This window comes from Crocodylus siamensis, chromosome 2, assembly GCF_052110815.1.
Source record: "Crocodylus siamensis isolate JL-2025a chromosome 2, ASM5211081v1, whole genome shotgun sequence".
NCBI classification, from domain to species: Eukaryota; Metazoa; Chordata; order Crocodylia; family Crocodylidae; genus Crocodylus; species Crocodylus siamensis.
Window position 1 is genome coordinate 170,225,922 of NC_143396.1, and position 13,554 is coordinate 170,239,475.

At 45.6% G+C, this 13,554-nt stretch overlaps 1 pseudogene; it reads left to right on the top strand.

Moving 5' to 3' along the window:
- Positions 1–9,068: 9,068 nt before the first annotated feature.
- Positions 9,069–9,273, top strand: LOC149871278 (U2 spliceosomal RNA; annotated as a pseudogene).
- Positions 9,274–13,554: the final 4,281 nt, after the last annotated feature.

A 13,554-nucleotide genomic window follows, 5' to 3' on the forward strand; every position in this document is an offset into this window, starting at 1 on the left:
AAGCACCAAAATAGCAACAAAACCAAGACAGCCTGTAGTTGAGACAAAGAAAGAATGAAAGAATGAACAAAAAACCATATTCAAGCAAGCAAGCAAGAACTCAAAAAAATGGATGAATGAATAGATAGACCATCTGGTATGAGATGGATGGATAGGTGGAATGAAATGGGAAGGTGACTGGGTGGATGGATACACAGACAGATAGATGTCATTCAGATTGACACTCCCAGTAAAACGTATTCAAATGTCTCAAAATTCTGTACTTTACTTGTGAAAAAGGTTAGAGAGGAGGGGCTGACATCTCAGTGACAAAGAGAGAATAAATGTGTATCAAGTAACCTGCCACCCCTTTATAACAGAATCCTAGGGTTAGAACGCACATCAAAGGGCATCTAGTCCACTGCCTGGCACAAAGCCAGGCTGTGTTGTTTTTAAACAATTCCAGACAGATATCTGTCCAGCAGCATAGGAGGCAAACTCCTACCCCCTGGACAGGCTAGAGCTTCCTTTCTGTAAGCATCAGCACATTTCTTTGGCTTGTTACTTAATGGCTGTTGACACTACGCAGGCAGAGAGAGACACATGAAACATTTCTCTTGCTATCTAACGAGTGGTCAGCTCTCTACCCTAACCCTAGACCCGCAACCTCACCACAACCATAGACCTGATTCTTCTCTCACTTAATCCAGACCAGAGAAAAATGCATAAATAAATAGCATTATTACTACAGAGTAAAAAATCCTCCTAAGCCAAAAAGCCAAATATAACTGAGGCATCCCCCATTTCTGTAGCCAACAGCACACAAGGTCGTGATGTGTCCAGCATTACATCAGCCACCTTTGATTCTCCAGCCTGCATGTACCCAAATGACCAGATACTCATGTACAGCTGGATCGGTGGGGGACAACCTTTGGCATAAGCTGAGAGCAGAGCTTCAACTCATGGCTTTGGAAGCAAAGCAAAATGCCTTAATGTCCCTGCCATACAGACTACTGAAAATACCACTACCCACGTCTGCTAGAGCCAATACAAAATGATTGTCCATGTCCAGGAAACACTGAAAGCACCTTTAAAATTCTTCTACTCACAAATGTATCTTCTGAGAGAAAATATGATATCAGTCCAGATCCTCAGCTGGCATAAATTAGATCCAGTCCATTGACTTTTACAGTGACACCATTTTACACCCACTGAGGATTTGCCCCTATAGATGTTCTTTACAGAAAAAAGCTGAATTATAATGAGTTTGGAATTAAGTGACAGGCTCCCTCCATCTGTGAATACAAATTATTTCAGGCTCTGAAAGAGAGACAAGGAGGCCAAAATCTTTCTGACAGCTGCCCTCCTGTAAAAATCTGTAGGACTATTAATCTATTGACATTTTGGTTCCAGTCACCAGGAAAAATATAGCTAATGCAGTAATTATTAATACATTAATACTGTGATAACAAATGATGGGCTGATTTTTATTCAAACTGGAGTTGCTTTCTACTCACTTTAAGGCTTCTTTTGCCTGGGCAGAGTGGTGTAAAATGACATTAGCGTTAATAAGATTCAGGCCCAGTAAAGCTATTATAATAATGTATCATAATGCACAGCTACACCACCTGACAGAGAGGAATGAAAGGCTAGGCTGATCTGTATGCCAAACACAATTGAGAGAGACGGGTAACATTCAAAACCATATAAGGCAAGCCTCAATTATCCAGCATCTGGTTAGCTGCATTTCAGATCATCTCAAATGTGTATCATTTCTCCAGCTTCACAATTCATACTGAAAGTGAATTGTGCTCCTCTGAGCTTCAGATATTCCAAGGTTTTAGATGCCGTAGAAGAGACCTCTCAAAATTTGGGGCCAGATTCCCAGCTTCTGTAAATCATCTGCATCTCTTTAGAGTCAAGGGGACAGATCTTCAGCTAATGTAAATCAGTGCTGCTGTTTAAATAGATATCAATCTCTGCCCCCTTTTTCATATTAAAACATTAGTCCATTTCAAGTACAAGAAACTAAAATACTTAGTTCTCTTATTGAATCAATGCATGTAGTGGGGAGAGATGTCAGATGAGCTTTTAGGTATTGCCTCATCTCACAAATCTTGCTTCTCTTGTGGCCTTGAACCATCATTGCTGCAACAATGCTGCTACTACAACATTCAGTCCATTCAACTGCATATAGTGCATCAGTTTAACTTACACTTTTCACTCAGTTTGAGCTGTGAAGAGTGGGCTCTTCGGCTCCTTCTCAATCTCACTGTGTATTTGGTATACAGTAGCATCAGGGTGCAAGAAGAATCTACACAAAAATCCTTTTTTAATAGGAACGGTTTGATTACATGGGGAATGGGGGTTGCTTTGTTGCTCATGAAAATATTGTGATTAGCACCGGCTTTTACAGAACCATTTTTTAAAACCACATTAGCAGCAGCAGTGAACTAGCAGCTTTCCAATGTTAATTAAAAAACTGTAACAAATCCGGTTCTTGGGCTAGCAGTAAATAGCCCACACCATAGCTACCCGCCAGAAATAGAGAGCTTGTGCTTCAGATCTTTCTAAAGTCTAATTAGGGGAAAGCAGTAACTCTGCAGCAAGTGACAGAGACAAGGGCCAAAAGAAAATTGCAGATCAGAGGGACATTCTTGATCCGGACATGATCTATGTGAACAACACTGAAAATTGTGTGCGACTTTGAAAACAAATCTCAATGTGACCCCTAAATGCAAACTTTCACTCACAATAACTTACCGACTTGCTTATCACCTCAATATTGAGAGGAACAATGTATTTGTAACCATCTGTATCTTGCTTCTCTTATCAGTAACGTGTTTATTACACCTATTAATAATGTAATTTCCCTTTATAAACTATTTATGAATGTATGTTAACTAGAAAGTGTGATCAAAGGTTCCAGTGTTAGACCTTGGGTGTGTGAATATTTATAAATGGGCTAATATTTACATTGTACATTCAACTTAACAATAATGCAAACAGCGAATAGCTCAAATAAGCTGTCTGGAGTTTGAAAGTAAGAATGCATTCTGAACAGACAGATTAGCAATTAGAAAAGATTTTTTAAAAGTCTGAGTTGGGACGTAATTATATAAAAAACCAAACAATTTTCAAGCTGAAAGTTCCAAAGGAAAAATAAAACACTTAAATTTCTGAGGGAAAATAGAGTTTTAATGCAGGAATTTACCTTCTGAATCAAACCTATTCGGTTCATTTTGACTGAAAAGATTTTAGGTTCCATTTGAGTTTTGAAAGTTGGGGTATATTTTCTCTTTTTTCCTTGCCTTTTTCATTTTTGCACCATTTTTCCACTGCCAAAAGAAAAAGAAAAACAGTAATATTGCGAACATTAAGGGGGAAAAAAAACAATTTTCACACGTTTTTATTTGTTTTCAAATTTATTTTTAGGTGGAAAACAATAAAGAAAGAAGTGTAGAGAAATTTAAAAAACATATGCTTTCCCTACTTTCATTTACACGGTTACCTTTTCCTCCTGCTTTTCTTCCCAGTGAATTAAAGGGATCAGAGATTATAAAAAAAATAAAATAACAAGGTGGGGGACGGGGGGAGAGGGAGAGAGAAAAGAGGGTTTAGGCCTAAAATCTCCAAACTGAAAATAACCTCCCTGAATTTTACTGTTTCTACTAAATGAAGCAAAATTGAAGCAAAATTCTTCACATTAAGTCAAAACAAAATTTGAGTTGAATCAACATTTCAGAATGAAAAATTTCAGTTTGAATTGCATTAACAAAATTAATTTCATTTCAAAATGGTGATTCAAAATGAATCTTTTCATTTTAATTTCCCACATGAAAATTGTTTCAAAACAGACATTCTTTTTCCACAGAAAATGTTGATTCCGGCAAAACTGTACTTTCCGCTGGGAAAATTTTTCAGTTGAAAAATGTCATTGCTAACAAAACCCTGTGACAATTCTTCTGCAGGGTTGAAGTAGCCCCTAAGTGAAGTATAAGAATTGTACTAAAGGAATACATTTCCCTCACCTAGGTGCTGCCGCCTTGTAGTGTAAATCTCACTCCTTTTGAATTGCTGCAATGCAGATTTCACCAGGGACTCACGGGCTGAGAATTATTGCTGAAGACATTTTTGAATGAGATTCCAAATAACAGGCACCTCTGAGAACTTCACCATCTGTCTGCAGAAAATTAATGAACAGGAGAAGAGGTAAAAAAAATGACTGAAGAGGTTGTTAGAAAGAAATCATCTGCTGCTAATCTGGACCAATAGCTTCAATATCTAAATAAACAAGTTTAAAAGGCTCCCTCTCTTTCTTTCAGGCAAAATAGCCATCCACTTTAATGGGATTTTTACCACTGAGCTGGAACCAAAGTAAATGCAAAATTTTGCTGGTAGCAATTCAAAAAGTTTCAGCAGCAGAACGGTAGGATCAATGGATCCAAATCCAGCAAAAATCCAGAGAGCAGCAGTGAGAATCATCTACCCATGTAGCTTGTGGACAGCTCACACCAGGCTGCCTGAAAATCAGGCAACATTAAATTAAAGTCCTGGTCCTATATGCAGATGAAATCAGTGGGCCCAAATTGCTTACTGTTTACCCTGGAGCTGGGGCACAATCTCAGTTATGGGGACATAAATCTAGACTGAAGTCAACAGATCAAATCTCCGGCTGGGGTAAACTCGTATTGCTCCAGGAGTGTGTGCCTACATCCTCACTTGTGCATGTAATTTCAGTTTCCCTGACTTCAAATGGGTTTAGTAATACCAATCTGACTTTCCCGCAACATGCTTCAGCCCCAAATCAGGCCCATTAAGTGGACTTATGTCTGATCTACCTTGGCATAAGAGACTCCAACAAGAGCATACCCTCATCTACTGAGCTGGAATCACTGCAATCCTCCAGGTTACCCTGGGTTGCCTCCGAAGCACAAGTGGCCTCTGGGATTAGACCAGCTGTATCATCTTTACATGGAGTTGGAGATCCTCCTGATTTACTACACAGCTGCTTCTGATTTACGACACAGCAGGCAAGAGGAGTATTGGGTCCACCATGACTAGGCAGCTGTGTGTTTTGAAATGTTTGGGCACAGCCACACAACTTGAAATAATTATCTTTCTCCCAAAAGAGTTTATAAATGCCCAGTTTATAGATTTCCAGCTGGTGTGAACGTGCCTACCCCCACAGGAGTCAGTGGGTGTACAGGGGCATTGCTTAGGGTGTAAAAGTGGAGTCATGTGTTGAACGGACCTTGCCAGGCATAAAACTGCCTGTCAGCCCCACCCTATCAACTCTACCATGACTGCCACTTCACACCAGGAAAGGATCTGGCTCTTTTCTTTCGCTAGCAAATACATCCTGCCCCCCCTCCCCTGACTCCTATTAAAATAATTTAACCCTAAGCAGACCAAGTGCTAGGTGAACAGGAACCACCCCACCTCTAAGAGACTGACAGGAGGCTCCTGTCAGTCTTTCCCCCATCTCTTTGAGTCCCATTGCTCTCCTGCTCAGCAGCACTTCTTGCGAGCAGCACAGAGAGCTCCGGGGAGGGGGGAGCAGCAGTGAGTGAGTGGGTGGGAGGGTGGGTGGAAGGGGGGAGGGTGAAATCTGTCCCCACTTCTGCAGCCTTCTGCACTATGAGAACCTTTTGCAGACTGGGTTTGTCACCAGCCACTTCCTCCGGCAATGCTGTTGCTGCTGCAAAGGGTGCAAAAAAGGAGCATCCCCTTCTGCATGAAGCAGCTGAAAAATCTCGGGGGTGGGGGGATGAAAGGTATCACTGACACACTTGTCAGTCCCTGGCTGATAGCCTTAGATGTAGCAATCAGGCCAGAACTGGGATAGAGGGACTGGGCTCTAACACCATAGCACCCCATGGCCCCCATCCTGGCATGAGTTGGGTGCCTGCATGCACCATTCAAGTCAAGAGGGATTTCTGTGGGTGCAAACACTTTGTGACTTAAGTGGCACATGTCCTTGGCGCTGGAGCTGTGGGTGGGAGGTGAAGGGCAGTCCAAGATAGTGAGATTCAGGGTGTGTCCACATTGCCATTACAGCAGTGGCTGCAGCTCATGAACATCCTCCAGAGCCATCATTAAACCAGCTAGCTAGGGTGCTCGGGACTGAAGCACGTACCCACAGACCCCTGCAGTGCTCCGAGTTCTGCAACGCTGTGGCTACATGGCTAGCGGTGTCTGAGCAGGCCCGGGGGCGTCTGCTCACGTCTGCGGTCACGGCAGGGAGAATGAGGGCAGAAAGTCTTCTCAGACACTCTCAGGGGAAACCCTGGGTGTTGAGGGGCTGATCTTCATCTGTGGAAAATTGGGGTTGACTCCAAGAGAGCGGCAGCCCAGTGGAGCCGTGGCCCTGAGCTTTCCATGTCATGGCCTTTGGGAGCGCCTTGCCTGCTGAACTGGTTCAGAGCCATAACAAGGAGAATTGGTACCCAGGACTATTTTGGAGCTCCCGACACGACTATGCCATGGGGCTGCTCTTGCTTCTGGGGCACAGGCCCTGCAGGGGTAAGGCCAATTGCAGCACCCCTCTTAACTTGGTGCCTGGGACATGTGAGACCAGATCCCGAGTTCCTCTCACTGCAACCAAGGGGGCTTTAGCCTGCAGGACCAGGCCTCCTGCTTTGCCCTTCTGGATTTTTGCTGACAGGATTTGTTGCTAGGGTGACTGATGAGCAGCTGTCACCCTGGTGACCCCACTGGATCTTATTAGCTGCAGCAGCAGCTGGTAAATTTAGAGACAGCAGAGGGAGTGGGGGCTCACTGGAGGGATTTTTTTTTTTTGGCGGGGAGGGGGGTTGTTGCTAAATATTTCCCTGCTGTGAGGAAAGTGCTGGGGAAAGGGATGTGCACAGAGGACAGGAATAACAGAGCAGACGAGTGGTGGTGCCAACAGTGCCTGGGGAGGCTGGGTGGGTTTGATCACAACCATCTCAGTTTACTGCGTTGTGTTTTATTGTGAGAACAGAAACTAATGACAGAGATAAGAGCAGCTGAATGAGAGCACCAGGATGGAGGCAGGACAGGGGCCTGGCCTCCAAGCTCGGGATCTAAGCTGGGTCCCAGCTTCCAGGGGAGGGAGTGGGGCACAGTCTGCAGGGATAGATCCCCCAGCTGGTGTAAGCTGACATGGTTTTGCTGGGGTCAGTGGAGCACACCCATGGTGATCTACACTGGCGTTGCTTCACTGGGGTCAATGAGCTAGCCCTTGGGCTGGCATGGATTCCAGTAGCCCAGCTGAAATCAACAGAGCTACACTGCTTTGCACAAACAGCCTCCACCTCCACCCCGAGCAAACTGGTTCCCCTTTTCGTGCTATCTGCTGGGCTTCCATGGGGATACTGCCACTTGTGGCTGGGCTGACTTTGCCCTGTGGCTCTGTGTTTGTGTTTTACTTTGATGCTGTGGTAGGTGACATTTCTTGTGAATAAAATGAGAAAGGGAGGAAGGAAAGAAGGATGGACTAGCAAGGACATTCTAAGATTAAGTGGATGGGCAGACATTCTTACAAGACCCTTCTCCCCAACCCCTCATCCACTTCTTATTCCTGAGGCTGCAAGCTCCTCAGAGCAGGGACCAAGTCCTCATAGATCTCTGGAAAGATCTGGGAAATGAACCCAAGAATCCTGCTATTCAGGCCCTTGTTCTAGTTGCTGGGCAGCACAGTCTGTCTGGAATACTCTTGATGGCATTCCCCTATCCAAACCGACAAGGATGAAACTAGCAATCTGGGTTGGTAACGTGAAGATTTCACCAGCTGTTATGGATGGATGCATGGATGGGTAGATATGTATAAATTCAGCCTAGACAGACAGACAAGCAGACTGACTGACAGACAATATAGGGAGGTAAAGGAAAGGGAGACAATTATTCTAACCTTAATAACCACTGTAGGTTACTTTCAAGCCCCACTCGATCTCTTGATGGAAATCGATGAGGCTTCCATGAAACTGGAAGAGTTCTGTCATTTCCCACTAGACCAGGACCTGTCCTATTGGGTTTTGAGGCCACATGCCTCACAGTTAACCAGGCAGGGTGAGATGTAGCCCCACAGGAGTCAGGCAAGTTTTAATCCTGTGCAAAAAAAAAGGTTCCTATTGAAAAAGAAAAATGTCAGTGACTGCAAGCTATTGCAGGCTGTGGGATCAAAACTTCCTAGGATTGTCTATGTATAGCAAAGGGGCAGCTTCAGCGTATGGCTAGTCTGTGCAAGGCACCATTAGGTCTCAACGCTGCACTGGAAAGGCCACCTCTAAGGAACCCAAGAAAAGTTCAGTCACTAGGGCACATTACAGTGCCATCAGTCACATTTGCATCCTACTGCAGCAAAGGATCTAGCTTACAACGGGGAGCAATGCTTCACTGGACCTCCAGGCACAAACTGGGGGACAGTCAGTAGATTGTTTCTTTCCCCAAGATTTAGATATTCCTTCAACTTCAGAGAGGTAGAGAAGACGCAGGAGGAAGGAGACCATGGAGTCAATTGAACTGGTGTAAAACAAGAGTAATCGTACCAGTGTCAGTGAAGTTACCCTAGTGTGAGCAGGATCTGTCCCTGTATGCGTGCATGTGTATATATATGCGCATAAGTATCTGTGAAATTTGAGTGTCTGTGAGAAAGAGGAGTGTGTGTGCATATGTGTACAAGCCTATGTGTGTAAATGTGCATGTGAGGAACCTGTGCATTTGAACACAAGCATGTGTGGGGAATTTGCGTGCAGAAGTGCATGCATATAAAAGTGTGTATATCTGAAAGAGTTCATGTGCATGATTGTGTTTGCATGTGAAGAGCTTGTTGGCATGAATGTGTGTGCTTAAGGAATTTTTATATGGATATGTGTGCACGTTCGACATTTTCGTGTGCATTTGTGGTTGCACATGAGGAGTTTGCGTGTGTGTGACAGAGTATATCAACAACAACATGCATAAGCAAAAAACATCTGAGCTCATTTTCTGAGATGAATCAAAAAAACTGCCTAAGCCGTCAGAGAGCAAGAGCTGGTGGGACAGGGGTCTTTTACCTCTTCAACACCCACTTTATCTCCTCTGTGTGTGTGTGCATGTGAACTCAGTTAGCTGTTCAACCACTTAGCTAGTAGGGGAGACACTATGATCTGGAAGGTGGTTTTCCCAGGGTAATTGTCTCTGATATGTCCTCCATAGGAGGTCTATATTGAACAGATTCTTTTTGGTATTGGGTGGTGGAACCGGAGCGTGCTCCATCCACTCCATGCATTGACCTGGTATTAAAGTGCTTCCAGGACCGGTGCAAAAAAACAGGAAAAAAAAAAAAAAAAAAAGCCCTACACCACATGGCATTCATTTGCTTGTAGCTGTTTAAACACTACTGCAAATGATGATAATAGTAACAACACACAATTAAAATACCACTAGGTTCCCCATGCCAAATTGCTCCCTGGTGTAATGCCATTGATACCAGTGAAGTCACACATGAGTGTTTCTACACATTCATTAGTGTGCATTAGGTAATGCACATTCAATTTAGTACCTCCAGGCATTTTTACGTGTGCTCCAGGGGAAGAGGGGGGCTGTTTTAATTAGAGCCCCACCAAGAGCAGCTCTAATTAAAGCACTGCTGCATCTCATGTATCAGCATCTCCACACACACACACACACACACACGGGGCACTTGAACTAAAGCTCATCAAACTACCATTTTTAAGCGTGGGGATGATACACGAGATGCAGGAGGCTGCTGGAACACGGTAATTGCCACGCTCCAGCAGACTTGATTAACTGAGTCTGCTTCAACGCTTTTTAATTCCAGCGCATCAAAGCAGCCTCCATGCTCGTATATAGGTGCCCTCCACTGTGAACTACTGGAAAAAGGTGCATTAGTCTATTTTAATGCACAATGCTAAAGAGCATGTCTTTTTATGATGCTTTAATACTCATTAAAATAGGCTAATGCACACTAAACCTCACATGTAGACAAGCTCACTGAGGGACAGATTTAATTCCATCAGGTTTAGCAAGATGTAAATTGAACAGTATTGCCTGGGACCCTACCCCCTCAGTCTAGTCGAGGCCAGGAGGGTGGAGGGTTTCTAGGTTGTGTAATGCCTGTGCCAACGGGCCGAGAGAGAAGCCAGCAGCTGGGGAGGCAATACTCAAAATGGCTGAGAAGGGGGTAGTCATAGAAGCCCTCTCTTCATTTTTACCTTCAATTTTTGCCTGTTTCCTTGGTATGCAATTTGTATTCCCTTGAAATACTGCTCTCCCCTCCCCAGCCCCACTGTAGTCTCATTGGCTAGGGACAGAAGTTATACATACACTTAATCATCAGAAACTGGTTTAAACCTGTAACAGAACGGAAGTTCAGTGCACATAAAACAGTTTCAAAATGGCTGAAACTGGTTTAAGATAAACCTGATTGAATATATTATCAGACTTAACTGATTTGGGTCAAACTGGTTTATGAAACTTTGGTCCCAGACTCCTTCCTGGTTCAAGTTAAATCACAGTCCCCCAGCATGCTTTCCAGCCCTGGGCTGTACTGTGCTGTCTGCTCCAGCAAAGAAGGGCTGGAGGGTGGGGGGGGGAGAGGAGCAAGGACTACCCCACAAGCAAACTCTGACTGGGATCTGGCACCTGGGACGGGGGTTAAACTTTCCTTCCCCCAAGTACAGAGCTGCCCTGCCCTGCTAAAAACTTATTGATGGCTATGACTAAGGACTACAAATCCCAGAGGCACATAGAAGCAGGAAGAAGTGATGAGCAGCCCTGCCGAGTCATGCTGCTGTGATTCTGGACTGCAAATCCCAGAGACCTCAGGGGCATTAGGAAGAGAAAGAGAATACACAACCCATGTTGGCTGTGTGCCAGAGAGCTGTGCTGTAGCGCCCCCTCAAGCTTCTGGCCTGAGCCACTGCAGGCATGTGGCTGCATTTCCTGAATCAAAAGTGAATGTATGTCCAGTTGTTTCTCAGTTTAATCTCTGCAGTTTAGACTAACCTGCAAAGACTGAATCGATTCAGCCTTGAGCTTTTTGACTGTCTATACTTAGCCACTGGGTCAAGAAGGATCTTAATAGCTGCAAGGAAACTGGACTTACTTCCCCCCCTTGCCTATCACTTCTGCATGTAGATTATGTGTCTTTATCCCAGTAGAGGCTGATGACAGGCCAGCTCAGAGGTGGAGGTGGAGGTGGGGAGGGACAGCAGGCAGGTGGGGGCATGGATTTGACTGCAAGGCTACTTCCTTCATATAGAGGAACTAAAGGTAAGTGGTGGAGAGCACAGCACTTTGTAGCCTCCTGGCCACCCATGACAGCAGTCCTCCTCTGACTGGTGTGCTAGAGGCACTGTGATACAAGTCTGGGTTTTCAGATATGGTTAAGCTGCAGAAACAGATCTGGGGACAGTGGTAGCTTTAAAGTGCATGTGAGAATGAGTGGAGACCACAGAGGCCACTGGTTCCGCATTCAGAGAGACAAGTTGGTTCCCTATGGAGCTTAAGCTGCTCAGCAGCTTTTGAAAATCTGATCAGGCTCCTTCCAGTATCCTAAAGTACCAAAATCACTTTAAATATCTGGCCCAACCTCTGGTTTCAAGGGTAGGTCTTTGAGGGTCTCATCATCCAGGAAATCCCAGCTCCTGGCCTGGGATCATACCTTGCAGCTAGGCTCGTTTGCTCTCCTGCAGGAGCAGGAGCTCATGTCATGCATTTTATGGAGGATTGGGGTTTGCACTGCATTGCTCAGGGTGGCCCTGCCCCACACACAGGTGCATGTGTTGTGCATACTGCACAGAAGGAACATACAATTGCTGAACTGTCCAGTCAGAGAGAGGCAGAGGTTGCTCCCAATATACTCAGTAGGCTTATCAGGAGGGAACCTCCTTCTGCTTAGGCTTAGAAAAGAGGGGCTTTCTCTCTGCTGAACTTCCCTGGGTAGCAGTCAGGTCTCTGCCAGACAGCCCAGCCTCTATAGGGGAAAGATCCTGCCTTGCATCTAGGCTTACTTGTTTTTAAAACTAAGCCAGTTCCATGCAGAAACAACCTGTCTGGGGTGAAGAGCAAGGACACAGTGAACTCAGAGATTTTTTTTTTTAAACAAATGTTTCGTGTTCCCAGCCAAATCGAGTCCAAATCCATGAGTCAGTCCAGAACCGTAAGTGGCCCCACAACTGGCAAACATCCTCCACCCCCACCAAGAGCTTCAGATATTTCTGAGGTCTGTTGGCAGGCATCCTATATGCAGGCCCAAGCATACGCAGGCTTGGGATTCAGATGACCCCATGTTTCACCTGCCCTCAGCCACGGGCCACAGAAGCAAGCTAGGGAGGAGTCTCCCATTTCCATCAAGTGGGCTTTAAGCCCCAACAACTCCGTGGGTACCAAACTGTGCCAGAAGAACAGTTATCCCCCAGGGGCTTAAGGAAAACTGCCTTCATGGACCCAGATACATGGTGTTTCCCCTGGATCACTATTAATCCTGCCCCATTGTGGTCCTGCAGCTTGGAATCACAGGGCTCTCTCAAAATCCCTGCCCACAGTCATGGTGATTTAAAGTGCACTGCTGGGAATCACGAAGGTGACTGGCTTTAATCTCCATTGCGGTGAGGTACCTAACTTGGTTAGGGGGCTTCTGAAAATCCGAAGAGGCATGCGGCTGCATAGGAAAGCCCAGCCTTTCACTGTAACAACAGAGTCTGCTGCAGCCTTGCGTTACCAGCCAGCACGTTTGAAAGCAATAGCTCAACAGCTAACACCCCAGAATCCCACCCCCATTCTCAGTTGGCTGCACTCACTACCTGAAGCCACTCTCTCTCTGGGTTACATATAGGAGATAGTGGTTGAAGGGCTGCAACCCAGAATATATTTTTTTTCTCAGGCAGGCTGGGGAGGCTTTTTCAATCCCCCCACACTAAACCCTGTGCTTCTTGAGAAGCTTGGGCACAGTCAGGTTCTGCAGAATTGAGGCCTTCCAGCATGTGAAGCCTATTGCTCCAGTCCCACAAAGCCCTCACAGTTGGCTGGGCATCACCCTGGTTACCTACGCCCTATTGCCCTCATCCCTGAAAGACATCAGGGGAGCTGGGAATAGCCAGATCATGGACAAACCTTGCCCCAGCCCCAGTTAGCCCCATCCAGCAAAGCCTGCTCTCCAGCAGGGAGGAAAGGTTAATGAGGGTAAAAAGTGCTAGATGGGGCAGCCCCTCGGCATCTCTGTTCCAGCATCAATGCAGATGACTCCAGAACAAGGTCACCTGAAATTTCCCTCGTGGGCCTATAGTGTGGAAAGCCAGGCACACATTGTACCTCTTGCCACCCCCAACAGGATCAGGCCTCGCAGCCTACCCAGATGCCAAGCCAGCCATTGCTCCAAACAGCCAGACCCCCTCCTGCCAGCTTTGCCCAGGTAAGGGAGCACAACAAAACCCTGGTCTGTTTTGCTCAGGGACGAGAGAGAAAAGAAAGGAGCAAAGAGGCACAAGCTCAGCATGGTATTTACCTCACTGGAGCCCGTCCAGGGGGAGGACACTTCCCATCTCCTTGGGCACCGGGAGCCTGAAGCTGTGCCTCTCTCAAACCAAC